The sequence below is a fragment of the Carcharodon carcharias genome, chromosome 12, assembly GCF_017639515.1.
Source record: "Carcharodon carcharias isolate sCarCar2 chromosome 12, sCarCar2.pri, whole genome shotgun sequence".
NCBI classification, from domain to species: domain Eukaryota; kingdom Metazoa; phylum Chordata; class Chondrichthyes; order Lamniformes; family Lamnidae; genus Carcharodon; species Carcharodon carcharias.
Genome location: NC_054478.1, coordinates 39,580,457 through 39,606,468, shown reverse-complemented (window position 1 = coordinate 39,606,468; position 26,012 = coordinate 39,580,457). Strand labels below are relative to the sequence as shown.

General features: G+C 43.8%; 2 long non-coding RNA genes across 2 annotated transcripts in view; one reads left to right on the top strand and one right to left on the bottom strand.

The window, feature by feature from the left end:
* LOC121284653 overlaps positions 1-26,012 on the bottom strand; it is a 180,763-nt gene that overhangs the window by 26,178 nt on the left and 128,573 nt on the right. The gene's annotated exons all lie outside the window — the stretch shown is intronic.
* On the top strand, positions 3,350-9,673 carry LOC121284654. Its single transcript, XR_005944531.1, has 3 exons — positions 3,350-3,453; positions 3,576-3,749; positions 8,376-9,673. It is a non-coding gene; the product is annotated as an uncharacterized LOC121284654 (long non-coding RNA).

The following is a 26,012-nucleotide window of genomic DNA, read 5'->3' as shown; positions in this document are numbered from 1 at the left end:
TTGGAATGCCCCCTTTTCTTCTGAGAAAACTCTTAAAGATTTAGACAGAGGTCAGCAGAGATCATGGGAAAGGCTGGGGCTAAAGGAGGCTGAGGCATCCCGCAACACCCAGTAGATATTGAGTAGTGCAGTTTCCAGCCAACATAGGTGGACAAGTGTGAGCGATAAATCTGAAGCAGTGCTTCTGTGTGAGGTGCTCTCAAACTCTGTTGGGTCATTGTTGAAGGATACAATTTTAGTGTGAGTACTAGGAACTAGGAAGTAGCAACTAAGAACTAGAACTAGTAGCTAGAAGGAGCAAGTACTTGGAACAAACCTGTAGATTTTTAGCTCCGCCATATCAACTCAACTTCTTGTCATTCATACAAACAGTGAAAATTTTTCAACCATAAGACTCAAAGACCCAAATATTTATGGGGAGGCTGGGAGGGAGGGAGGTGCTATGGCTGTGAAATGCAGAACCTCCCTTTCTCATTCCTTTCAATAACCCTCCCCTAACCTTCCTACATGTTATCTAGTGGGGCAGTGGTAATTTAAAATGTGGTCAAACTGTACATCATGCATATAATTTATTATTCTAGAAGTTCTGGGGTAGGCATGCCCTTCCAGAAAATGTTGCATCATGATGCTTTATTTGGTGAACTTTCCAGCCTTTTAGAGTAGATTTTAACAGATAAATATTTTATGATGTGGATAGTATTTCATGTTGAACAAATGTACCACATTGAATATGGTCAGAAAACAATTATTAGTCGATCAATAAGCTTATTTCTTGACACTAGATGAGGATTTTACTGAAAGCAAATGGCCAGCATAAATAATCAAAGGGATAATTGATGGTCATTTTCTGGGCCCTCTTCATTTTGTCCGTAGCGGGCTGGCCTCCCCCTGTTCCAGCCAGGGGCAGGCCGCTAGATGCACGAAAGTGGCCTGTCAATGGCTTCTCAGAAGGGGGTTGGGTGGGGGGGAGGTGGGGTGCACGGTGTTGGGTGGTCATTGTATCCAGAGGCTCCATGGCCCAAGGAGGAAGCTCCCCAGCAGAAGTGGCCACCCCCACAGCTCAGATGTTGCCGTTGGAAATATTTCTCCGTCCTGGGGCCTACCTGCCTGGCCCCGGAAGAAAAAAAGTTCCAATTCCCTTGTGAGAAAGCCTCTCTTTCCCCTTGCAGAATAAGCATTGGCCTCATCTCTTGGTAGCACTGCCAATGCTGTAGAGCTGTCAATGCGCCGATTGGGTCATTAGTGTGGAGAGCCAGCAGAGCTGGCAAAAGTCTCTTAATTGGCCACTTCTGGGAGGATTGCTACTTCAGTCCCGCTGGTGCCACTATATAGTCCTGATGTCAAAAATCATCCCATGTCAGGAAATCCTGACGACTCGGTACTATCTGTCCACCAATACTCTTGATTCTAAAATCATATCATTAGATGAAAGGTGCTACATAAATGCAAATCTTTATTGGTGGCAAATCCAGTCAGCCATCTGACTTTTTCTCATTGATTTTTAAAAATCTCTTCAAAATCCATCACCTTAACTAAGATTTTGCTCATCTCTCCTTTACTGTTTCCCAGCATCCGTTTTCCAAAGGCCTATCTGCAAAACACCACAGGAAGGTTTGTACATTAAAGGCATTATACAAATGCAAGTTGATGTTATATTGAGGGCGGCGCAGTTGACTTCATCCTGTTAAAAACTGCATCTATCATCAATGTATATTTCAATCTCATTTTCATGTACAGTGCAGAAATGTGTCAGATGACCTGGATGCATTGACACAGAACCAAAATAATAGAATTTCACACTGTATGTCAATTGGGAAAATGCCACCGTTTTAGAGTGCTTCATTCATGGTATACAAATACAAGAAGTGACAGAAATTCACAGGAGCATCAAAGGAAATAACTTTTTTAAAAAACACAATTGGATTAGATTTGTCATCTTTTATTAAGCACAATGGAAAGATGGTTCATTGAACCAAGTGGTATCCCTGCAGCTGCCCAGCACATGTCTATTTAATAGTTACCTCATCGCGTCAGCAATATGCCAAGACAACAGTGGGGCTCTTTGATATAAAACATCACTCACGTCACATGCCTCAACTCAAATTGTTCAATCCTAGCTTTGTCTCACACACTTTGAGAATTATGGAAGACCACCTTATCTTCCACCAAACCTAGCTCCCATTAATTCATTATCGAGAAACACTTGTGCTTCGGTTGAAATCACAGATCAAACCCATGGTTCACTCTGTCCTACTCTTCCAAATTAAAGTGAGGACACAGAAAGATAAAAACCCTTAGTGGGAGCTGGGGGTCAGCAAAGAGAGAAATGGATCATAAAATGTGTCTGAAGTACATAAAATAGAAAAGCCAGTCTGTATTTATTAAAAAGGATGGATTGTGCAGCACACACAAGCAGAAGAGTGAGGCGGGATTTTCCACGCCCGCCCACTGCCAGGATCTTCTGGTCTTGCCGCAAGTCAATGGGCTTCTGGCTGAGGCGCCGCCTCACCCACTGTGAGGCTGGAAATTCCCAGCTTGAGTGTTTAGCCTCATAAATTGAAAAGGACTGCGTCTTCATAAATATAAGATCACCACATCTTCCATTCAGATGTGTTAATCTCTCTGGCTTGGATTTTGTCAACAATGTAACCGGAACTTGTGCGCTGCTTGCGCTTTCTCTCTTTTTTCCTTTTCCCATGAGATTATAATTGAAACTCTGAAGCTGTCCATTGGTGAAACCTGCTGTCAGCTGACAATGCTGCATCTGCATGCGGCCTATCAAAGAGCTTGACAGTGTCACATTCTTTGCAGAGATGAGTGACCGCCAAGTCAGACTAGCCCCATGGTTCAGGGATGACTCCCTGCACGTTCTCCTCCAGACTGTCAGGGAAAGGTAGGAGGCGCTCTTTCCTGAAGATGACATAATAAGGCCTTTCTGCCAGGCCAAGGTGGGCGGATGGACGTGGCAGAGGAGGTGAGCAACCATGGGGTCACCCGCTGAACTTGGGTCCTGCACAGCAAACAGATCAGTGGCCTGCTCTGATCTGCAAGGGTAAGTGCCAGTGTAACATCTTAAACAGGAGTCTCTTGTGTGGTCAGCAATAATGCATATGTGCAAGTGGTCAGCAATGTCAGAAGAACAAATGCCTTAGTGCCACATGGCAATTGAGCCTCTGGAAGTTTGCTATTGTGTGTGCTTGAAGCCTGCTAGATATGCAGCTTGTGTGTGCAATGTGTGAATGACAGGCCTATATGCATGCAAGACTAGATGGTTAGACTTCATTTGACATGTTACTAACTCCGCACTTTGTCACTCAGGACAAGCAGACCCATAATTCCCATGAGAGGAGGCAAACAAGAGGAGGAACTCCAAACCTGAGGCTCCTCACATGGAGATCGCTGGGGAAGAGGGAACACCATCAGTCACAGACGGCAGGAATGGACCGGCCAGGTGTAAGGAGAAAGAGGCAGCCATCCTGGTGCCGGCATATAGGCAAACAGAATGGATACGATGAAATGTGAAGTGCTCAAACTGGGATGACTCTTAATGTGTTTATTTTTGTTCTCCACTACAGGTCATCACCATCCAAAGAACAGGCTGCAGCCATGAGAGGAGCCAGAAGACTGCACCCCTGGAGATGAAGAAGCCAGTGCCCCAGAGGATGCGTTATCATCTGCCTCATTATCCATCTCCGCCAGCACAATTACACCCACATGGTCCATGGAGAGGGTCACATCGAGTAAATCTGGTGAGCATCTCACAGGGGATGAGGGAGGTTGTGACAGCTGTGGCTCCAGACGATTGGAGGACTGCTGGTGTTCAGGTTCCTGCTGAGTCCCACACTGATGATGGGTCTACTGTCATAGTCACAGAAAGCCTGCAAGACATGCAGCAGAGGCTGATGACAGGGATATGAAGGAGTCCATGCATGCCATGAGTTCTACCAAGTCTCAGCATTTGTGCCCATGGCTTCATGCATGGAGAAGATGGCAACCGCCAATGGAGAGCCTGATCAAGCATTCAATCCACATGTGCCCTGACCTGCGTTCCATCACTCCAGCCGTGTGCTCAGTGCAGCAGTGGTTCGGCGAGACAGGGACAAGGCCCTGGACCTCCCTCAAGGACACCCCCTTCCCCTTAGGGAGACAGGCTTGTGCCATTGCGTATGCAGATTTAGGAGGACTGTGTGCCAGCTGCCCAGGACCTTCATCTCAGGACAGCTATAGGGTTAGCGGCGTTTCCTCATCCCTTGTGCCATTGACCCCAACAGCTCCTGCAAGCGAGGCCGAGGGGGACACCATTGCACCAGCGCAGGAGACCCGAAGTAGGCTGGAGCCCTCAAGGCCGCATGCCTCCAGAGGATGCATGCCATGGTCATCCAAGTCAAGGGGGTATGACGCTGAACAGACCGCTTCCACCTCAGCTGCTGATGTTAGGGTGCACCTAGATGTAGAGAAAAAAAATTGAAAAAGGTGGCATGAGTGATTTTTTAATGTATGCCTCATTTACCAAAATATGCATGATATAATTTGTTTTCTGTAATCATTTGTAATTATTGAGACTTTTGGGGGCCTGTCCCCATGTTTCTAACAATGCAAAGGCTAGAGAGGAGATAGGGACACAGGCAGTATTCCTGAATGGATGTTCCATTTTTGTGCATTCTTTATTGAATATACATGTGAATTGTTATTTCTGTGAAGGTTATTCTGCAGAACACGTCTTTAAATTCAGGCACAAATGAACCTCCATCGTTGCATCCTGGAGGATATTGGCCCACTTTACTCTCTGCAGGTATAAATGAGCCAGGTGCAGTTGCGTTCAAAACAATTGAATGATGGTGCTGGGTCAGAATAACTGGGGAAGGCTTGGCTGTTACATGGATGTCCACACACCCCTAAGATGTGCTTGATACCAGCACTCGCTAGTGAGTGTGTGTGACAAAGTCCAGCTCTCCATTCTGTTCCAGGTGGCAGAGACTGCAGCTTTAGAGTTAACTCAGCAAGGGAGGATGGCAGGGTTAGGTCCACACCCCAGGAAGGCGATGGTGGTCAGGCTATGGAGCGATGGTCATACAGAAGTGTCAGTGTTGTGCGAACCTCATGTAAATCAGGTTGTCCTTGGCATCCCTTGCATGAACCCCCACCCCTGTGGCCATGGTATCCATGAAAGGCTCATTTAGATTTGTAGCCTCTTATGCTCTGACAAATCCTCATTATCTAAGGACGGCTGATCTTCCTCATGCTCTTCCCCTTGCCACAGCTGTCCATTTTGCAGCGCCAGGTTGTGCAGTGCACAGCAGACCACAACAGTTCATGGAATCCTCTGGGATACATATTGCAGAGCTCCTCCAGAATGGTCAAGGCAGCAGAAGGTGGTGCGATGATGGCTCTGGTAGATGCATGAGCTCGATTGTCCAGCTCCTCTGCCTGACTCTGGGGATACTTCACTGGTGTCATCAGCCATGTTCCCAGTGGGTAGTCCTTGTCACCGAGGATCCATCAACCTGGGCGGGGGCTTCAAAAAGCTCCGGGAGCCGTGGGTTGTGAAAGATGTATTCATCGTGACAGCGCCCTGGGAAATGAGCATAGACCTGCATTATTCTTCTGCTGCAGCCGCACACCAGTTGTATGTTCATGGAGTAAAACCCTTTATGATTTACAAATGCAGCTGGCTGTTCCCATGGAGCTTTTATGGCCACATGAGTGTAGTCAATGACATCTTGCACTCGAAGAAACCTAGAGATGACACCAAACACATTTGACCTTGTAGCCTGGCTGTCTTCATCGGCGGTGAAGTGGATAATATCATTGGCATGGCTAAGTAGGGCATTGGTCACCTCTTTTATACACCTCTGTGTAGCATTCTGTGAGCCCCAGCACATAATACTATCTAATATCCAATCCTGACACAGGACCTGCCCCCACACTGAATACAACTCTCCCCTTTGACTGTGACTCTTCCCTCCACCATCCAGCACCCTCAATTCGACCCTTAGGACCCACCAATGATATCACCAATGCCACCCATTAGGCCCTTTATCCATCTTTCAATCCCTGTCCTGAACCACCCCTGCCCCAACCCCTTAATGAACCACCACTCCCAGGACACTGGACCCTTCCCTCCACTGCACCTCCCTGCATCTGAACACCACCCTCTCTCCACCTTCCCTTTCCTCCACTGCACATCGCTGCACCAGAACACAAGCCACCTTTAAACAATTATGAACCGGGTGTCTCAGGATCTCCATGCACGCCTGACTTTAACTAGAGGGTAGGACCTTATTGAAAACTGTTTCAGGTTAATGAGTATTCATGGACTGCAAATGTATTACAAAAGCAAACCCACCATAGGTTGGTGTAATGTTCGACACACCACAAACTTTATTGATACATCTCAAACTGTTGGGAAAATCAAAGTTTTGCATCCTGCCTCATTAATACACGTCATGTTTTCCACTCTTATGAGTTCCATAAAATTCCCTCTTTTGTGTTTGAGATGTGGGCTTCTATGTTCAGAAGTGTAATAGGTGTACATTGACTGATCCAATGCTCTGCCAAAACAGGGCCCAAAGCACTAATTAAAGCAGAGATTGAAAGAACATGCTAGATCATTGACCACAACCAATAACAGTTGACTCAGTGCGAGACATTCTTACATTTATTTTAGGTAAGACACTTTTGTTCTGCTTTTTTCTGCTGACAATTTAGAATCTGAAGTTTGCTTTTAAACCTTTTTCGTTCTGCTTGTTTCTGTTGACAGAGATTTAGAGCATATTCTTACAGTTTCTTTTTGTGGTGCCCTTTTAGACTGACTCAAACTGCAGTGAAAGAGTTTGCACTGAATCTCAGTTACAAGCACAATTAGGCCAGGAATAGGATAGTTTATACACCATTTGGGATGAAATCTGTAATCTACATTCTGCAATCAAATTCACATTGGTAAACTAGAGCATTCTCATGTGTGCAGATGAACAGCTCCAACAAGTACTTGTCTTTTGTCCACAAACTCATACGTTGGAGGGAAAAGATATAGGCAATTTTGGGCCAGGAGGGTCTCCATTTTTAATCAACTGAGATAACAAATGGCCCTGCTATGTGTTTGATTCATGTCGATGTTGATTCCTATTACACAGGCTGGGTAATTTATTGATGAAAATGAAGCCAGGTTTCATGGTGATGCAGCCATTGCTGCTTTATTGGGCTTTTACGTGAAAGGGAATGTTTCTTCTGCACAGTTCCATTAATGTGCTTCAGTCTCAATACCCTGATTACAGCAGTATTATACTTACATTTCCAAACAAGCATAATTATGAACTTTCTGCAAATGAGTATCAACTTAGCCCTCTGAGTTGGGGGGGTTTTCATCTGAAGGGAACTTGATTGAGAATATAAAATACATTTCACTCAGGACTCATACAATTCCCAAAAAGCAGAAAACCCCAGAACCAGGTCGTGAAAGGACAGTGGTCTAATCCAATGTTCAGGCCAGTGCTTTCAAAGAGATGACCACATATGAAAAAAAAAATCTACTTTTCCTTGAAAACTGTAATATATTATCTAACATTCGCAGAATATCTAATACATAGTCTATTTTTGTTAATCATTTTCAAAGCCTATCTGTATACTTCAGTAAAGTACATTTGGTGCCTTATTCCTGTAGTTCCTCCATCAGCACCATTATTATTGTGCTTTCCTTGATGAAAGGCCATCAACCTGAAACATTAGCTCTGTCTCTCATAGACTCATAGATGTATACAGCACAGAAGGAGGCCATTCAGCCCATCGTGTCCGTGCCAGTCAACAAAGCTCTGACTGCACGAATCCCATTTTCCAGCGCTTGGCCCTTATCCCTGGAGGCCACGGCAAAGCAAGTGAATATCTAAATACTTCTTAAATGTTATGAGAATTTCTGACTCAACCACCCTTTCAGGCAGTGAATTCCAGATTCCCACCACCCTCTGGGTGAAAAAAATTCTCCTCAACTCCTCTCTTAGCCTTCTACCTCTTACCTTAAATCTACGCCCCCCTGGTTGTTGACCCCTCTATTAATGGAAAAAGTGCCTTACTGTCCACCCTATCTATGCCCCTCATAATCTTATTCACCCCTATCAGGTCTCCTCTCAACCTTCATTGCTCCAAGGAAAATAACCCCAGCCTATCCAATCTTTCCTCATAGCTCAGACCCTCCAGCCCAGGCAGCTGTAAATCTCCTCTGCACCTTCTCCAGTGCAATCACATCCTTCCTATAATGTGGTGACCAGAACTGCACACTGTACTCGAGTTGTGGCCTAACCAGTGTTTTATACAGTTTTAGCATAACCTCACTGCTCTTGTTTTCTATGTATCGGCTAATAAACCTCTTTCTCTCTCTACAGATGCTGCCTGACCTACTGAGTGCTTCCAACATTTTCTGTTTGAAATTCAATCACAGACATTGGTGTCATTTACAAATTGTTCAAGCTTCACGTTGAAAGTTTATGATATCCTCAGAAGCACAGAATTAAATTATTGGCATGTAAATGACTGCTAGCTAGGCATTATCTTGCATTCATTCTAAGTATGTTTATTTTTAAACAGTAAATAGCTGTTTACTACTGAGCCAATATATTAAAATATTACCTGGCCACTAGATCAATTACTATTTGCCAGATAAATAAATAACCTTTCAGTATTGATTTTTGCTCCAGTTCCTGAAATGTCTAGCAGTTCAGTCAATTGCAATAAAAATTCTCCCAGGTTTTGAACAGTACAGCTACAAACAGCCAGAATCTCAGAAGAATAGATTGTGAGCTTTAGACTATAATGCAGGAAGCCAGTAAGTCCTGTTTAATCACAATTCCTTGCCTCAGATTGATGTAGATTTTAAAATGGTTTTTCCAAAGTGAAGCTTCAGGCAAGCTCAGTTCCTGTAAGATCGAAGTACAGTACTACCTCCTTCTGAAAACTCCACTGCACAAAAGCCCTGTTGGATACAGTGTCAAATATATCCTGTGATGGGCAGTCGAGCAGTGGGAACCTTTGCAACATTTTTCAAAAACAATTTTCAATCACGACTCCAAATAAAAACAAACATTTTATAGTTGACACTGCTTTGTAATTATAATCAATTTTTAAAAATCTTGCCGATCCCTTTCTTGATCATCTTATGCAACGCTATCCATAAGCAAAGAGTCAATGATCTGTTCTAACAATCAGGAGGTGCACAAGGTGACTTTCCTTTCTGGTTCTTGTCACTTCTTGGGGTCACAGCTGAGATTTTGGCCATGAACTCAGTATCCCTCATTTTGCAGCCCAATACATAGGATTCCCCAGAGGAATGCTCTCTCTCTCTCTCTCTCGGTCTCTCCTGTTACTTTCCAGAAATCCCAGTGGTGAAGGCTAAGATAGGAGCCAATCTTTATATACTTGTATAAGCATTTATCCACATTACAAGAATTGACCTCCTAAACCCAAACCCCAGTTCCTAATTACAGGAGCCCAAATGAATTCCTACATAATTTCCACGACCTTCATCCAATTAAAAACAGTTAATATACAAGTAACATCTCCCCACCTATGAACCTGAGAAATTGCCATCAAAGAACATCCTACCAGACAAGGAAATACTTTGAAAAATCCAATTGCAGAGAGTTTCTGACCTTGCAGAATATCCTGAGCAATTTATTAAAGGTATTATTGAAGAAAGATGAGTGACATTGCTTTTTTTTATCTCCATTTTGTTTTTAAAGTACAAATTGAAGACAATTGTAATGGCCTCAAGAACAAAGCAATTAAGTTAGCAGCCCTTTCCGGATGCAACTTGGCAGAATTTCAAAAGTATTAATATTTCCCAGCAACATAATATAAATTGCCCTTTTCAAAACTGAACTTCACACAGGATTTCATAAACATTTTTGAAGTTGCTGATCTTAGTAATGAAGCATTGCTGCAATGACAAAACATATCACATCCAATAAACCTAGAATAGTTTGTTCAGGATGTTAGTTTTTCACAATTCTAGAATATGTTATTCAGTTACAATGGTAGGACTGAGAAAAATAGAACTTTGTGGGATGCTACATTTACTTTGTCACTAAAATGAGCAAATGTAGTTTATTGTCAATCAAAATGCAATCAATGTATGCTTCCATTAGACATGCTAAAAGAGGCGGAGAAAAAATAATTATGTAAAATACTAATTCTTGGGATGTGGACCTTGTTGGTATCAGTCATTAATTTCCCATCCTTGGTACAATTGAGTGGCTTTTGAAGCATTTTAGAAGGCAGTTAGGAATCAACCAAGATGATGTGGGACTGAAGTCACATATAGGCCACAAAAGGGTCAGGACAGTAGATCTCCTTCATTAAAAATGACATTACTTAAAGGGTTGTGCGTCATGGCAAATTTTAAGGATACCAATTTTTGTCCTTTGTTGCTTATTTGTAGCACTCTTGCCTCTGAGTTAGAAGGTCATGGGTTTGCACCCTACTGCAGAGACTGGAGCACATAATCCAGGCTGACATTTCAGTGCAGTGCTGTCAGTGATGCCATTTTTCGGGTCAAACTTTGAACAAAGGACCAGCCTGTTCATGTTAGAGTCTATTATAAAGGACGTAATAGCAGAGCATTTGGAAATACATAATATAATCCAGCAGAGCCAGCATGGCTCCATGAAGGGGAAATCATGTCTGACAAATTTATTAGAATTCTTTAAGGAGGTAACAAGTAAGATAAAGGGGAACCAGTAGATGTAATATGTTTGAATTTCTGAAAGGCATTCAATAAGGTACCGTTCATAAGGCTACTTAATAAGATAAGAGCCCATGGTGTTGGAGGTATTTTGTTAGCATGGATAGAGGATTGGCTAACCAATAGAAGACGGCCTGATGTTTTCAGTCGGCGTGCGGGAACGGGTCTGACACGCTGATGCGTAAGATGATGTGCGATGACGTTGGGCATGTGTCCCAACAACATCGCGCTGTCTCGTTCTGCGGGCACATGCCGGAGTCGGCTGCGCGCTCGTCGATAACTGATAGGCCTATTAAGGCCATTAACAGATTAATAAATGTAATTGTTTACGTTGCCCGTCCAACCTTAAGATTGATGGGCAGGCGAAAAGGCCAAGCAGCCTTCACGCTTTTTAGGAAATCTCATCCACGAGCGGGATGAGGTTTCCAAAAGTTTGTATTAATTAAATAAAAAAATTCTCTGAAATATAAAAACATGTCCCATCTCACGTGACACAGTCACATCAGGGGACATGTTTAATTAAATTTTTAATTAATCCATTTAATTATTTTGTAAAAAAATCCATTCAATCTCCCTGAGGCAGCTTCTTGCCTCAGGGAGATTGAAATGTTCTTTCGTGTACATGCGCAAAGGAGCACTGTCCCTGACTCTCCCTCCTCCCCCTGCCCACATAGCGCTGAGTACTATGGCTCGCACCTTCCAATGGCTGGGCCTTAATTGGTTCACCCAAGTAAAATGGTGGTGCGGAGCCGATCGCAGGCGGAGGGTGGCTCTGTTTCCGCCCCCGCCCACTCTTGCCGAGCCCGTCCGCCAACTGAAAATTCAGGCCAGAGAATTGGGATGAGGTGGGGGGGCGACATTTTCAGGATGGCAACCTGTAACTAGTGGAGTGCCACAGGGATCAGTGCTGGGGCCACAATTATTTACAATATATTAATGACTTGGATGAGGGAAGTGAATGTTCTATCGCGAAGTTTGCACAAAAATAGTTGGGAAGGCATGTGCTGAGGAAGACACAAAGAGTCTACAAAGGGATATAGACAGGTTAAGTGAGGGGGAAGAAACTTGGTAGATGGAATATAACATGGGAAAATGTGAGGTTATGCACTTTGGCAGGAAGAATAGAGGAGATACATATTATTTAAATGTAGAAAGACTGCAGAAAACTGCGGAACATAGGGATTTAGGGGTCCTTGTGCACGAATCACCAAAAGCTAACAAACAAGTTCAGCAGGTACTAGGGAGGGCAAATGGAATGTTGGCCTTTATTTCAAAGGGAATGGAGTAAAAAAAAAAGAGAAGTCATTCTAAAGCTATACAAGGTACTAGTTAGAACACACCTAGAATACTGTAAACAGTTTTAGTCCCCTTATCTAAGGAAAGATATACTGGCATTGGAGACAGTCCAGAGATGGTTCACTAGGTTGATCCCAGGTACGGAGGGATTTCCTTATGAGGAGAGGTTGAGTAGGTTGGGCCTGTACTCATTGGAGTTTAGAAGAATGAGAGGTGACCCTACTGAAACATATAAGATTCTTAGGGGGCTTGACAGATGCTGAGAGGCTGTTTCCCCATGTGGGAGAGCCTAGGAAGAGAGGGCATAACCTCAAAGTAAGGGGTCGCCTGTTTAAAACAGAAGTGAGGAGGAATTTCTTCTCTCAGAGGGTAGTCAATCTGTGGAATTCTTTACTGCAGAGGGGCTGTAGAGGCTGGGTCGGTAAATATATTCAAGGCTGAGATAGACAAATTTTTAATCAGTAAGGGAATCAAGGGTTATGGGGAAAAGGCACGAAAGTGGAGTTCAGGATTATCAGATCAGCCATGATCTCATTGAATGCTGGAGCAGACTCAGTGGGCCAAATGGCCCACTTCTGCTCCTATGTCTTATGGTCTTATGGTCTTATGCTCAATCACATGGACATAAAAGATTCCATGACACTATTTTGGAAGAAAATCATCTCCCTACTGTTCTGCCCAATATTTATCCCTCAAACAACATCACCAAAAAAAATCAGATTATCTGGACATTATCATGTTGTTTGTAAGATCTCGCTGCACACAAATTGGCTGCCATGGTTGCTACATACAATAATAACTTCACTTCAAAAAATATTTAATTGGCTTAAATCATGTTGAGACATCCTGAGGTTGTGAAAGACACTATATAAATGGCAGTTCTTTCTTTCAGTTTCAGGTTTGTTTGTATTTACGATTTAATAAACCTTTGCGTTGATAGTTAGGTAGCAATCCAACAGCTGGACTTTACACAATGAAATATATTCTGGCTTATGATTTTACCATGTTGAACAATGGAATTTGTTCTGAAGGTTAAAAATTCCTAACTGAAGGGAGATTAACTCTGCACCGTTGTAATGTCTTCAAGTGTTATATTTATCAGCAAGAAGCAAGATGACAAGCAGGAAACTTTTTGTCACCTTCCTCCTTTTTAAAGAAAAATAACTTGAAACAAATCTTATTTTGATAGTACAGGAAATGACTTACTGACTATGGGTGGGACATTGCGGGTTACGGTCAGAGAATGACACACGGCATGTGAGGATGTGGCACTGCTTTGTTAGCAGAATTTTCAATGTCACTTGTCAAAAATATTTTAATTGTGTGGCACTGCTGAAAACTCTGGTATCATGCAATGCTTCGCTGAGAGGTAACCTAGGTCCTGCAATTTGAATAGAGCTCACAAGATGAGCCTTTAGGTCATCTTTATAGCAAAAGTCCTGTGTGTCAACCCAATCTTGTCAATCAGAGCCACCATTGTGCAAGAACAACAACTTGCATTTATATAGCACCTTTAACATAGTAAAAATATTCCAAGGCATTTCACAAGAGTGTTATCAAACAAAATTTGACACTGCACCACTTAGAAATATTAGAACAGGTGACAAGTAGCTTGGCCAAAATGGGTTATTTTTAAGGAGCATCTTAAAGGTGGAGAGAGAGGTAGAAAACTGGGGAAGTTTAAGGGGGAGAATTCCAGAACGTGCAGCCCAGGAAGCTGAAGGCAAGCTGTCAATGGTGGAGCAATGAAAATCACAAATGCACAAGAGGCCAGAAATGGAGCAATGTAGAGATCTTGGAGGTTGGCAGGAGCTTAACTAAGTTAGAGAGATAGGGTAGGACAAGATTTTGGAAGATTTGAACACAAGAACAAGGGTTATTTCAGTGTGGTAGGAGAAGCAGAAACCTGGTTAGAGAGTGCCACATTCATTGCAGTTGCTGACATTAAGTCAAGGGGCACCAGCAAAATTATATGTCTTGAACTTTCCATCCATGAAGCTAGATTTTCAGCTTGGGTTCAGTTCTGACCAGAATTTGACATATGAATATATAAGTTGAGATGTTCCTGGCATTGTTTCCAACATCATTCCAATTTGAATAGTAGGGAAGAATTTCAAGTTTGAGCAAAACCTCTGTTTGGAAACTCAGTTTGGGTCTGGAGCAAGCATGCAGTTGCAAGATTTAAAGGCTTGCAGCAGCATGAAGAGGCACAAGTAACTTAGGATCAAAGATTCATCATAAAGAATCTGCTTAAATCTTCAGAAGGGCAAACAGTCCCCATTTGTTTTAAAGGCAGGAGAGCAAGCACTGTTGGACATGTTAGGCAAAGGAGGGAAATTAAGATCCCCGATGAGAATCTCCCAGCGACAATGGAAGGAGGTGACCAAGTCAATCCGTGCGAGGTACAACATCCCACGCAAAGCCAGTTCTGGAGGAAGCTTAATAAGCTCAGGCCTGGTAAGAGCAACCAGCTACACTGGAAATCACTGTAGGAAATATGTCTGCCACTCACAATGATCTCCATATATATTGTGCTAAATTGCTTATTATTTGCACCCCCAGAGTTCATCTGCTGGAGTTTCTTCACAAATTCACCCTTTTGGGAGTCTGGTGTGGAATCTAATTGCTAGATGTGTGTAACTATTATACATTATATACAGCCACATAGATTTCACTGAAGCTGATGGTAACCCGACTCATTGAATTTATTTTAATGACAGAACAGCCCATAACACGTAACAGCTGTTCCTGTGACTGGTTGCTTCTCCCAAAAACTCCCATCCTCACTTCATACCAGCAGAAAGATTTAAGAATTCTGGAGAGGAAAGATAAGCTCTAGGTACACAAGAACACAATAATACAAGAAATAGGAGCGGGAGCAGTCCATCAAGCCTGCTCCATCTTTCAATATGATCATGGCTGATGTTGGGTTTCCCACCTGCTCCCCAGATCCCTTAGTTCGCTGAGAGACTGCACCTGCATGCTAACTTTCTGTGTTCCTTGTATGAGTATATCCAAGTTACTTTGAACATCATTGAAAAATATTCTGATTTTTTACTCTTCTGACCAAAGTGAATAACCTCACACTTCCCTATATTGTACTCCACCTGCCATCTTTGCAGCCTCTCTGTGTCTTCCCCGCAGCTTATCTTTCCACCTAGCTTGGTATCATTAGCAAATCTAGATACATTACTCTGTCTCTTCATCTAAGTCATGAATGTAGATTGCAAATAGTTGAGGCCCCTACACTGATCCTTGTGGCACTCCACTATTCAATACCTATCAACTTGAAAAAGTCCTCTTTATCAACTTTTTGGTGACCCTTTGCTGTTTTCTAAAACATTCCCAATCCTCAGGCCTGCTACCATTTTTTTTTTTGCAACATTGTGGGCCTCTTCTTTTAAAGTAATACTACCCTTAACATCCTGAGGGAGCCACAGATGAGTCCTTCTTGCTGAGTTTTTGTTCTTCAATGGAATGTATTTTTGTTGAGCATTTTGAATTTTTTCTTGAAATGTTTCCCACTGTTCATTTTCTTCTACACCTTTTAGTCTATTTACCCAATTAACCTTAGCCAATTCTCCCCTCATACCTACATAATTGGCTTTGTTTAAGTTTAAGACTCTTGCTTGCGATTGGAATATGTCACTTTCAAACTTAACGTGGAATTGAATAGTATTATGATCACTATTTCCTAGTGGATCTTTTACTATGACATTATTCACTAGCCCTGCTTCATTCCACAATACTGGATCTAAGACAGCTTTATCTCTAGTCAATTCCACTATGTACAGCTCCAAGAAGCTGTCAGAAAAACATTCTACAAATTCAACTTCTAGGCCATTCTTGCCAATTTGATTATCCCAGTCTATACAAAGATTAAAGTCCCCCACAATTATTACATTTCCTTTATTACAAGCTCCAATGATTTCTTGTTTAAAACTCTGCCCAATGGTATAACTACTATTAGGGGCCATATAAACGACTCCCACCAATGTCTTCTGACTCTTGCTATTCCTAATTTCCACCCATACTGATTCTATTTCATGATATTCAGAGGCCAGGTCCTTTCTCAGTAATGTTCTTATGTCATCCTTTACTATCAGGGCTATCCCAGCTCCTTTGCCATTCTATCTGTCTTTCTGATACATCTTGTACCTGGAATAATTATTTTCCAACCTTGATCACCTTGTAAGCATGTCTCTGTAATGGTGATTAGATCTAAATCATTTACCTCTATTTGTGCCACTAGTTCATCTACCTTATTGCAGGTGCTTCATGCATTCTGATAAAGAACCTTTAATTGCATTGTTTTACTTCTATTCTCTGCAATGACCTTATTCATTGATGTACATTTTGTTAAACTCTCTGTCCCTTTCTGTTCCATTCTGCTTGTCTTTGCCCACATTGCTGCACTATTCCAATAACTCAACATTTCTCTTTGGATATCTATAGCTCCTCCCTGCCAATCTACAACCACTGTTAGTTTAAAGCCCTGTCCAGAGCCTTAGTTATACAATTGGCCAGGACACTGGTCCCAGCCTGGTTGAAATGAAACCCATCCCAACAGAATATCTCATTGTTCCCTGAGTATTGCTGCTAGTGCCCCATGAATCAAAGCCCCTTCTTCCCACACAACTCTTTGAGCCGACCCTATGCCAATTGGTGTGTTGGTCAGGTAACAATCCAGAGAAGATTTCCTTTGATGTTCTGAATTTAAATTTTGACCCTAACTCCTCAAATTCTCTCAGCAGAATATCATTCCTGATTCTACCTATGTCATTAGTGCCCATATGGATCACAACAACTGAATCCTCTCCTCCCACTCCAATTTCCTCTCCAGCCATGAGGAGATGTCCTTAACACTGGCACCGGGCAGGCAACACAACCTTCGGAGCTCCTGGTCACTGCAGAGAGCAATACTTGACTACACTGTCTCCTATCACTACTACATTCCACTTTGCTCCACCCACTACACCATGGCTCCATGGTCAGTCTACTTATCCACCTTGCAGTCCTTCACCTCATCCACACAGGTAGCAAGCACTTCATACCTGTTGGACAAAGCCAGAAGTGAGGCTTTTCCATTACTTACATGCTGGTTTCCCATATTTGCCTGACCTGCAGTCACACCCTCCTGTCCCTGAGTATTGACCAGCTCTAAAGTTTTCCTAGTCTAAAGGGTGTGACCAAATCTTGGAATAAAGAGTCCAGGTAACTTTCCCCCTCCCTGATGCATTGCAGTGTCCGCGGCTCAGCCTCCAGCTCAATGGATCTGAGCCAAGCTCCTCAAGCTGCAGACACTTACTGCAGATGCGTTTGCCCTGAATCGTACTGGTGTCCAGCAGGACCATCATTCGGCAGGGGCAACACATCACCTGGTCTGCCATCTTTATTATGTGTTAATTCATTTTTCCTGAATTAACTTATAATTATTAAACCCTACTATCCCAATAAGCTTTACTACTGCTAGTAAACCTTAATACGATCAATAAAATCTTACAGTTATCAATAAATTACACAAGTTTTAAAAGATAAAGGAGCAAAATACTCATGAACCAATCACCTACATGTTTCCCTGTGACATCACACTTTGATTTTTCCTCTAATGTGGTCAGTCTACAGACTGAGCTGAGGGAGGGAGGGGAATGGTAAGGGTGGGGAGATGGTGTCAGAGATGATGTCAGAAATGGGATTGTAGGTGCTAACTTAAGGTTTGAGATGATATATTGCTTCTTTTTCCTCCGTACCATGCATTACCTGTCAACAGCTGCATCAAGTATTCATGATATTATTCCTTTTACTTGAAAGCAACATGGTAACTCTGTTCCACTGAATCTCAATCTAACCTGATTTCATCTTTTTGTTCTTTGTGGGCACCTTAAGAGGCAAGCCAAGTTCATTCGACCCTCCCTGCACCTCATGGCATGTGTCATCAGTCATTCTCTTACACACCAACCCTAGTACAGAAGCGCCTTCTGCGGTCTGAGGAGCTGAAGTGGATGTGGTTACAGGCAGAGGGGGCTGTGAGCGGCTGCACACCCTTGGAGTGCCCTGAGAGGAGGTCCCCTGGATGAGCTGAATCTCATTCTCCCTGTGGGTGCCCGAGGGCCCCATCCTGACTTCTGCAGGAGATGGTGCGTCTGGAGGGAGGTCAAGGTGTACATATTGCCTACACCTTGAGGGTGCCCAGCAGGAGTGTGGCCATGGAATGCATGGCCGAGCGCAATCCAGCAAGACCTGCTGGACCAAGGTCTCCAAGGTGGCTGCCAGCCTTCCCATGGTGACCTCAGGGGGCTTGAATGTTGGAGCCAAGACATTAGACAGAATGCAGACAAACTCCTCCAACATTCGCTCTTGTCTGCTGAATGACCATTGAATCTCTGCCTCATGATCTGCCGCCCGTCGTTGCATCTCCAGCCACTAGCGGCCGCTTCCAGAGGCTCATCGGCTGGCTTGGATTGAGTGGGTGGCTGGTCTGCAGCAACCGTCTGAGTGCCGGAGACCTGGGCTGTCCCTGCCTCTGACTGCTGCAGGGACGTGTCAGTGAGGTGTTCCCCAGAAAATTAGCCTGAGCCTAATCTACAGCTGTGCCCCACTGACATGTGTGTCTCTGAGTTGGTGGGGGGTGTGTGTGAGTGCCGTGACAGTTCTTCTGGAGCTTCCTCCTCGGATGAAGTCTGGGGGCTCGTACTGGTGGTGCTGGAATGGCTTGGGGGCTTCGATGTGCAGGTGCCTAGAAAATAGAAAAGAGAGTTTCAGTTAATGAGGATGAGATAGATAAGACTGCACGTGACTCACTGTGATTGTCAAGGTTTGATGAAGTGATGGACCTGTGATCCATACTAGGTTGCTTGGAGCGGCCATTCTCCCCTTCCCACAGGAGCGATTCCTGTCCTTCCCCAGCCAGCTTGGCTGCAGCCTCCTCAAACTCACTGAGGGAAATGATGTTGGCCCTCCCTCCCCCGGTCTGCACTTTCTCGTGCCTGTTTGGCTTGTATGAAGAAGAAAGAAAAGCACGTGATGAGAAGGGATAGAGCCGAGGTTGGGTGAGATGCTTGTCCCCTATGTTTGGTGAGCCTTCTCCAGAAGTTCCAGAGGATGGAGTGTAAGTTATATGATAGATGGGATGGTGGTGATGTGAAAGTCTCGGTGAGAGAAGGAGTGTTGACATGTGTCCCCCGCTAATGGTTGTGTGAGATCCCTGAAGAGAGCAGCCATTTGATTGCATGATCCCATGATGAGATTTTGATATTAGAGCGGGTTGCAGGGTGGCAGAGTGGATGAGATCTTTCATCCTCTTCCTGCACTGAATGGCATTTTGGGCGTGGTTGCCAGCCGCACTGACGTACTCCACGACGGCCTCCGAGACCGGAGAGGTGAGGCTGCTTCACTTCCTGCAACCATCCCTGGGATAGAACACTTGCCTGTGTGCCTTCACTGCTCTGATCAAGGCCTGGAGGGCCTGGTAGATGGAGCGGGGTGCTGCCTTCTTTTTGAGGCTCTTGGCCTACTTCATCTGGCTGCCAGACATCTCTGGTGGGCTGGAGAGAGTGAGATTGTTTTTGGCCTTTAAATATGGTGCCCAGACCTTTGAACCTGCCAGCTGACAGCGGTTGGATGGGTCTGCTCCTGACCTGCCAGGTGATGTTGGCCTTTGCATAATTAATGTCCCTCCCAGAGCGGAATCAGGCGCGAGTTCCCTTCATTCTGGCCAGCCGGGTGGGCACTGCCAAAACTGCCTACCACCTCACCTAGTCTCATCAATGGAGAATCCTGCCCGTGGAGTCTTCCTAATTAATAACTACTGTCCCTCCACCCACCACCCAACAATGTTGACTCCAGTCACAAATTTTGATATTGTACTTCCACTCCTCCTGAGTCCAAATTATTTACATAAATGATGAACAACAGTGATCTGAACATTGATCTCCATGGAACAACCCTTCCCATCTTCCACAGTTTGAATAATTACTTTTAACCCACAAAGACCAATGAAGGGCAATGAACATCGTAGGGTGTCACAACTGGATGGAAAGTCTCATTCTGTACTTTTTAACAAGCACGCAAATAATGTTGGGTGTTTCTACGATCCTGCCAGAATATCAGATTTGAGAGCAGAATACATTACATGAATCATTCATCCATGAATTTTTCATACAGATTTGTAGAGTCATTACAGCACAGAAGAAGGCCATTCAGCCCTTCCAATCCATAATGGCTTTCTGTAGAGCAATCTCGTCAGTACCATTCCCACACTCTATCCACATAGCCCTGCAAGTTTATTTTCCTCAAGACCCCAATCAATTTTCTTTGAAATTATTGATTGCTTCCACTTCCATCACCCTCATGGGCAGTGAGTTCCTGGTCATTGCCACTTGCTGCATAAAAATGTTTTCCCTCACATCCTCCCTGCATCTCTTGTGCAAAGACACATCTCTGTGTCCCTTAGTCCTCGTACCATCAATTCCTAGGCACAGCTTTTCTTTGTCTACCTTATCTAAACCTGTCATAGTCTTGCAGACCTCAATCAAATCTACCCTCAACCTTCTTGGCTGCAAAGAGAACAAGCCCAGCTTCTCCAATCTAACCTTGTAACTAATCCCTCATTCCTGGAACCATTCCAACAAATCTCCTCTGCACCCTCATCCTTCCTAAAGTATGGTGACCAGAACTGGATGCAATACTCTCTTTGTGGCCTAATCAAAGCTTTATAAACGTTCAGCATAACTTCCCTGCTTTTATATGCAATACCTCTACTTATGAACCCCAAGATTCGGTATTCTTTGCTGATTTTTCTCTTAATATGTCCTGTCATCTTCAAAGATCAATACCCTTAAACTCCCGGGTCCTTCTGTCCCTGTACACTCTTTCGAACCATGCCATTAAGCCAATATTGCCTCTCTCTTTCCTTTCTGCCAAAGAGCATCACCTCACACTTCTCTATATTAAATTCAGTCTGCACCTATCCGTCCATTCTGCTATCCCTCAGTTTGTACTGCAATTTCTTTTTAAAAAGTCCTGATATGAAACTGAGCATAATGAGATATTAGGGCCTCTTAGTTGGCAATGTAAAAAGTTCCTGGTTGGGGCTGAAATTTTAACTTCAAACTCAGATGCAATGTTTGTAAGAATTTTTTTCCCCAAAATTTAAAGAAAAACACCCTGGGCGAGAAAAAGGACGTTTTACCCACCAGCTGCAATGGCAGCTTTTCATGCTGTATTGTTCCATTCCTGCCTTGTTAATTATGCAGCCACAGAAAACACGCTGTCCTCCTAGCAGACAGCCATCAATTTGCCCGCCAGACCATTACCTCACCGCATCCTCATGCAGGGCGCCATATTTAAACTGCAGCTGCGTGCACATCTCTCAATGCTTACAACGCAGGAGGGCACCGGTGAAGACGAGGCCCTAAAAGCCAAGAAGAGTGACCCCTAATTCAGTGATGTATCCCTGAGGCCCCTTCTGGACACGATGGAGGCCCACCACAATGTTCTCTACCACTTCTCTGACCGCAGGAGGCCCATCAGTCTCACCGCTCTGGCTTGGGAGGCGGTGGTAAGTAGTGGTCAGTGCCAATGCTGCAGACGAGAGGTTGGCCATCCAGTACAGAAAGAGGATGAATGATCTCATCTGTGCCGTCAGGTTAAGGCAACCATTTCTTCACTCCAAACCCACACACTCACAAGCCCATCACACATTCACTGGCATCTCACCCACTGTCAGCTCAAGGGACATCACCACTCACTGTCTCACACACACCCTCAAATCACCATCTGGCCTCATCTCCTCTGGAGACTGCCTCCTCAGCCCTCACCATCTTGAGGCCACTTGCACAGATCAACAGGTGTCCCCACACACACCTGGTACAACTCCCTTTCCCAGTACAGCCCTCGCCCTGCAGCTTCCTCCCTTGCCTGAGGCTGCTTCTCCCACTTCCCCAAGCAAGTCCTAGCCCTGCTGCCATAGAAGAGCCACCCCAGCGTTATGGCTAGTCTGGTAGGTAGAGACCCATCTGTAAGCCCCCCCTAGAAGTCATATGGTGCTGTCTGCGAAGCCTGGCATTGATGATTGCGAGTGCTGCCCAAAGAAAGGTAAACAACAAACCTCAAAGTCCCAAGTGAAGTGCAGCTCGCCAAGTAAACGTCGCTTATGTACAGTTGTGAAACACGTACGCGTGATTTTGTGCCCAGATAATCCAGCGTGGGGAGATGATTCCGGTGAGCAGGGCTTAGAGTGAGATGCTAAAGTATTGAAATTAGGTGATAAAAACAAAAAACTGCAGATGCTGGAAATCCAAAACAAAAAACAGAATTACCTGGAAAAACTCAGCAGGTCTGGCAGCTTCGGCGGAGAAGAAAAGAGTTGACGTTTCGAGTCCTCATGATCCTTCAGCAGAATTGGGTGAATCCAAGGAGAGGGGTGAAACGTAAGCTGGTTTAAGGTGGTGGGGGGGTGGGGGGGGGGGGCGGAATTTCTTGAAGAGCAGTGGCAGTCAATTAAACAAAGAGATAAAAACAAAAAACTGCAGATGCTGGAAATCCAAAATAAAAACAGAATTATCTGGAAAAACTCAGCACACTCTCCTTGGATTCACTCAGTTCTGCTGAAGGGTCATGAGGACTCGAAACGTCAACTCTTTTCTTCTCCACCGATGCTGCCAGACCTACTGAGTTTTTCCAGGTAATTCTGTTTTTGTTTTGGATTTCCAGCATCCGCAGTTTTTTGTTTTTATCTCTTTGTTTAAATGACTGCCACTGCTTTTCAAGAAATATTGAATTCAACAACTTTAGATCTTGAACTCCCTCCTCCATCCCCATCCCCTTTCTGTTTCTTCCCCCTTCCTTTTGTTTTTTCCAATAATTTATATAGATTTTTCTTTTCCCACCTATTTCCATTATTTTTAAATCTTTTATGCCCCCCCACCCCCACTAGAGCTGTACCTTGAGTGCCCTACCATCCATTCTTAATTAGCACATTCATTTAGATAATATCACCAACTTCAACACCTCTGTGTTCTTTTGTTCTTTTGTCTGTGACATCTTTTGATTGTCTGCTCCTATCACTGCTTGCTTGTCCCTACAACCACACCACCCCCCTCCACTTCTCTCCCCCCACCCAACCCCACCCCCTGCCCCCCCAACACCTTAAACTAACTTATATTTCACCACTCTCCTTGGATTCACCCAGTTCTGCTGAAGGGTCATGAGGACTCGAAACGTCAACTCTTTTCTTCTCCACCGATGCTGCCAGACCTGCTGAGTTTTTCCAGGTAATTCTGTTTTTGTATTGAAATTAAGTTCCTGACGTGTGGCGGTGGGAAAGGCAGACCGCCATTGATGGGCGGAGCGGATGATCACAAACTAGTTTCACAAAGGCGTAAAACCGATTTTTGGCCTTCTCTCCATATTGTCTATCATAATGTCCCATGACAGCGGGGGGTGGAAAATTCTAGCCCCTCTTTTTAGAATTAGTTTCCCATCCCTTCCCTAACTCCGCAACAAAAAGCATTCACCAGCTATGAGTCCAAGCACTGACCTTTCCTCAGCTCTCTAATACTGCTCGTGAGGAAGTAAATTCACAAGATAAGCCTACAGCGACTTCCCCACTGATTTGACCTCTGCCTTCCACGCAGTGCTGAAATTAAAATATACTGGTGATGACTTTTGTTACACTACCACCCGCCCCCACCCTCCCTGCACTTGCTTTTGTAAATCATACAAATAATAGAATTCATACAGAACGATAGAATGAAAGAGACTTGCTGCTGAGTTGCTGTCTACCTTGATTGTCGGGTAGACCTTCATTGTGGTGGCTGAGGCTCCAGGCAGGAGGATCAGATTTTTAATGCAAGTTGGGGCCAATGAAGCAGTGAAGATTCCTGCTGCCATTTCTTGTCTTGCTTTGCCGGAACACAACCAGTTATTTCCCTCATCCACCATCCATGTCAGGAAGTGACAACAAAAAGGATCCATGGCTGCAATCAGGGAAAGCTGGATCGAGGTTTGGAAGATAATTTTATGGCAGTCGCTTGTGGGTTTTTGACATTAAAAGGCTCTCAGGTTTAATGCTTTTGCTACTGTAGGCTCTGCACACACGTTGCCAAATGCTCTAAAACCTTACACTAATATTCTTCACAGCTAAAGTGCTGCTGCAGGCAGCATTTTTGACCAACCTGCCTGATTTCCAGGAAATTGATGAGCTGCATATTGTGAATGTAATGCCGAGAAATGATTCATTTTGGTAGGAAAGATGAGGAGAGGCAATACAAAATAAGGAGTACAATTCTAAACACGGTGCAAGAACTGAGAAATCAGGTATATGTGCAAAAATCATTGAAGGTGTTGGAACAGGTTGAGAAAGTGGTTAAAAAGGCATATGAGATCCTGGGCTTCATAAAAATGGTGCAAAAACAAATAAGTTATGATGAACCATTATGACACAGAGATTTGGCCTCAACTGGATATTGTTTACAATTCTGGGCACCATGCATTAGGAAGGATATGAAGGTTTTAGAGAGGTGGAAAAAAAAGGTTTATAAGAATAGCTCCAGGGATGAGAGACTTCATTCACGTGGATAGATTGGAAAAACTGGAGCTGTTTGCCTAAGAGAAACAAAGGTTGAGAGGAGATTTGATTGAGGTGTTCAAAATCATGAGGAATCGTGACAATGTAAATAGGGAGAAACTGTTCCTGTTGGTGGAAGGGTTGCAAATCAAAGGACACCCATTTAAGCTGATGGCAAAAGAAGCAACGGTGACATCAGGAAAACATTTTAACGCAGTGAATGGTTGAGAGTGTGGTGCAAGCAGATTCAATTAAGGCCTTCAAAAGGGAATTAGATATTTATTTGAATGGAGAAACTTTGCAGGGCTATGGGGCAATACTAGAGGAGTGGAACTTGGTTGCTCTTGCAGAGGGGCAGCATGGTCATGACAGAGTAATAGTTGCCTTCTGTGCTGCAACCATTCTCCATTCTAAGAGAAGCACATTTCATGTTAGATGATTGCCACATATGTTGCATCAACTGCCTGCCTGAAGAACACTCAAAACAAAAAAAAAACAAACCCTGCTCTATTAGAAATAACAGGAAAAAGATTCATCGCAACAATAGTCACTCAAACTTACATTTTTCTTAATTGTGCACCTGACATTGTAAACAAGCTTTGACGTCATGGATAGAGAATTCAAAGAGACTGCATCATTGCCAAAAGGGTCACTCATACTGGACAACTTATTTAAGATCATGGATGTTTCCTCATAGTCCTGCAAATTATTTCTCTTCAGATTCTTATTTAATTCCCTTTTAAAAGCCACAACTTAATCTACCTCCACCACATTCTCAGGCAGTGCATTCCAGATTCTAATCAACTGCCAAACATGTCCCTGTGACTCTTTGCAATAGGCAGGGTACTGACCATACTCAACCAGCCCGTGCTTGCAAATCTTTGAACATAATGCCGAATGATAGATCTGTTTCTGGACTGGGCAACACTCACTATACAATCTCGAGTGTGCTAAGAATTACACTAACAAACAATTTAAGATTATCAGTCGGGCTCACAATGTGCTCACTTATGCTGCCAGAAGCTACGTATATCTATGTGCAAGGAACTGTTCACTGCAAGAAAAAGGAACATGTCCAGACATTGCGTCTTTTTTGAATTAACAAAAGCGTGAGGGACAATCATTCCCGGGTATCTTCTTCATGGCAGCACCTTGACCAATCAGGGTCAACTTGCCAACCAATCAGCACCCTTTTTTTGTGCAATATAAATTGTTGCTCCTTTTGAAATTTGGTGTTCTTGCACCTAGCCTGATGAGTACAAGATAAAAGTTTCAACAGCACGTTTCCTTTTAAGCAATACTCAAAATAGTTTTTCCTCATGTTGCTGTCGCTTCTTTTACCAATCACCTCAAACCTCTATTATTTGGTTCTCGACCCTGCCGCCAACAGGAACAGTTTCTTTCTATCAATTCTGTTGA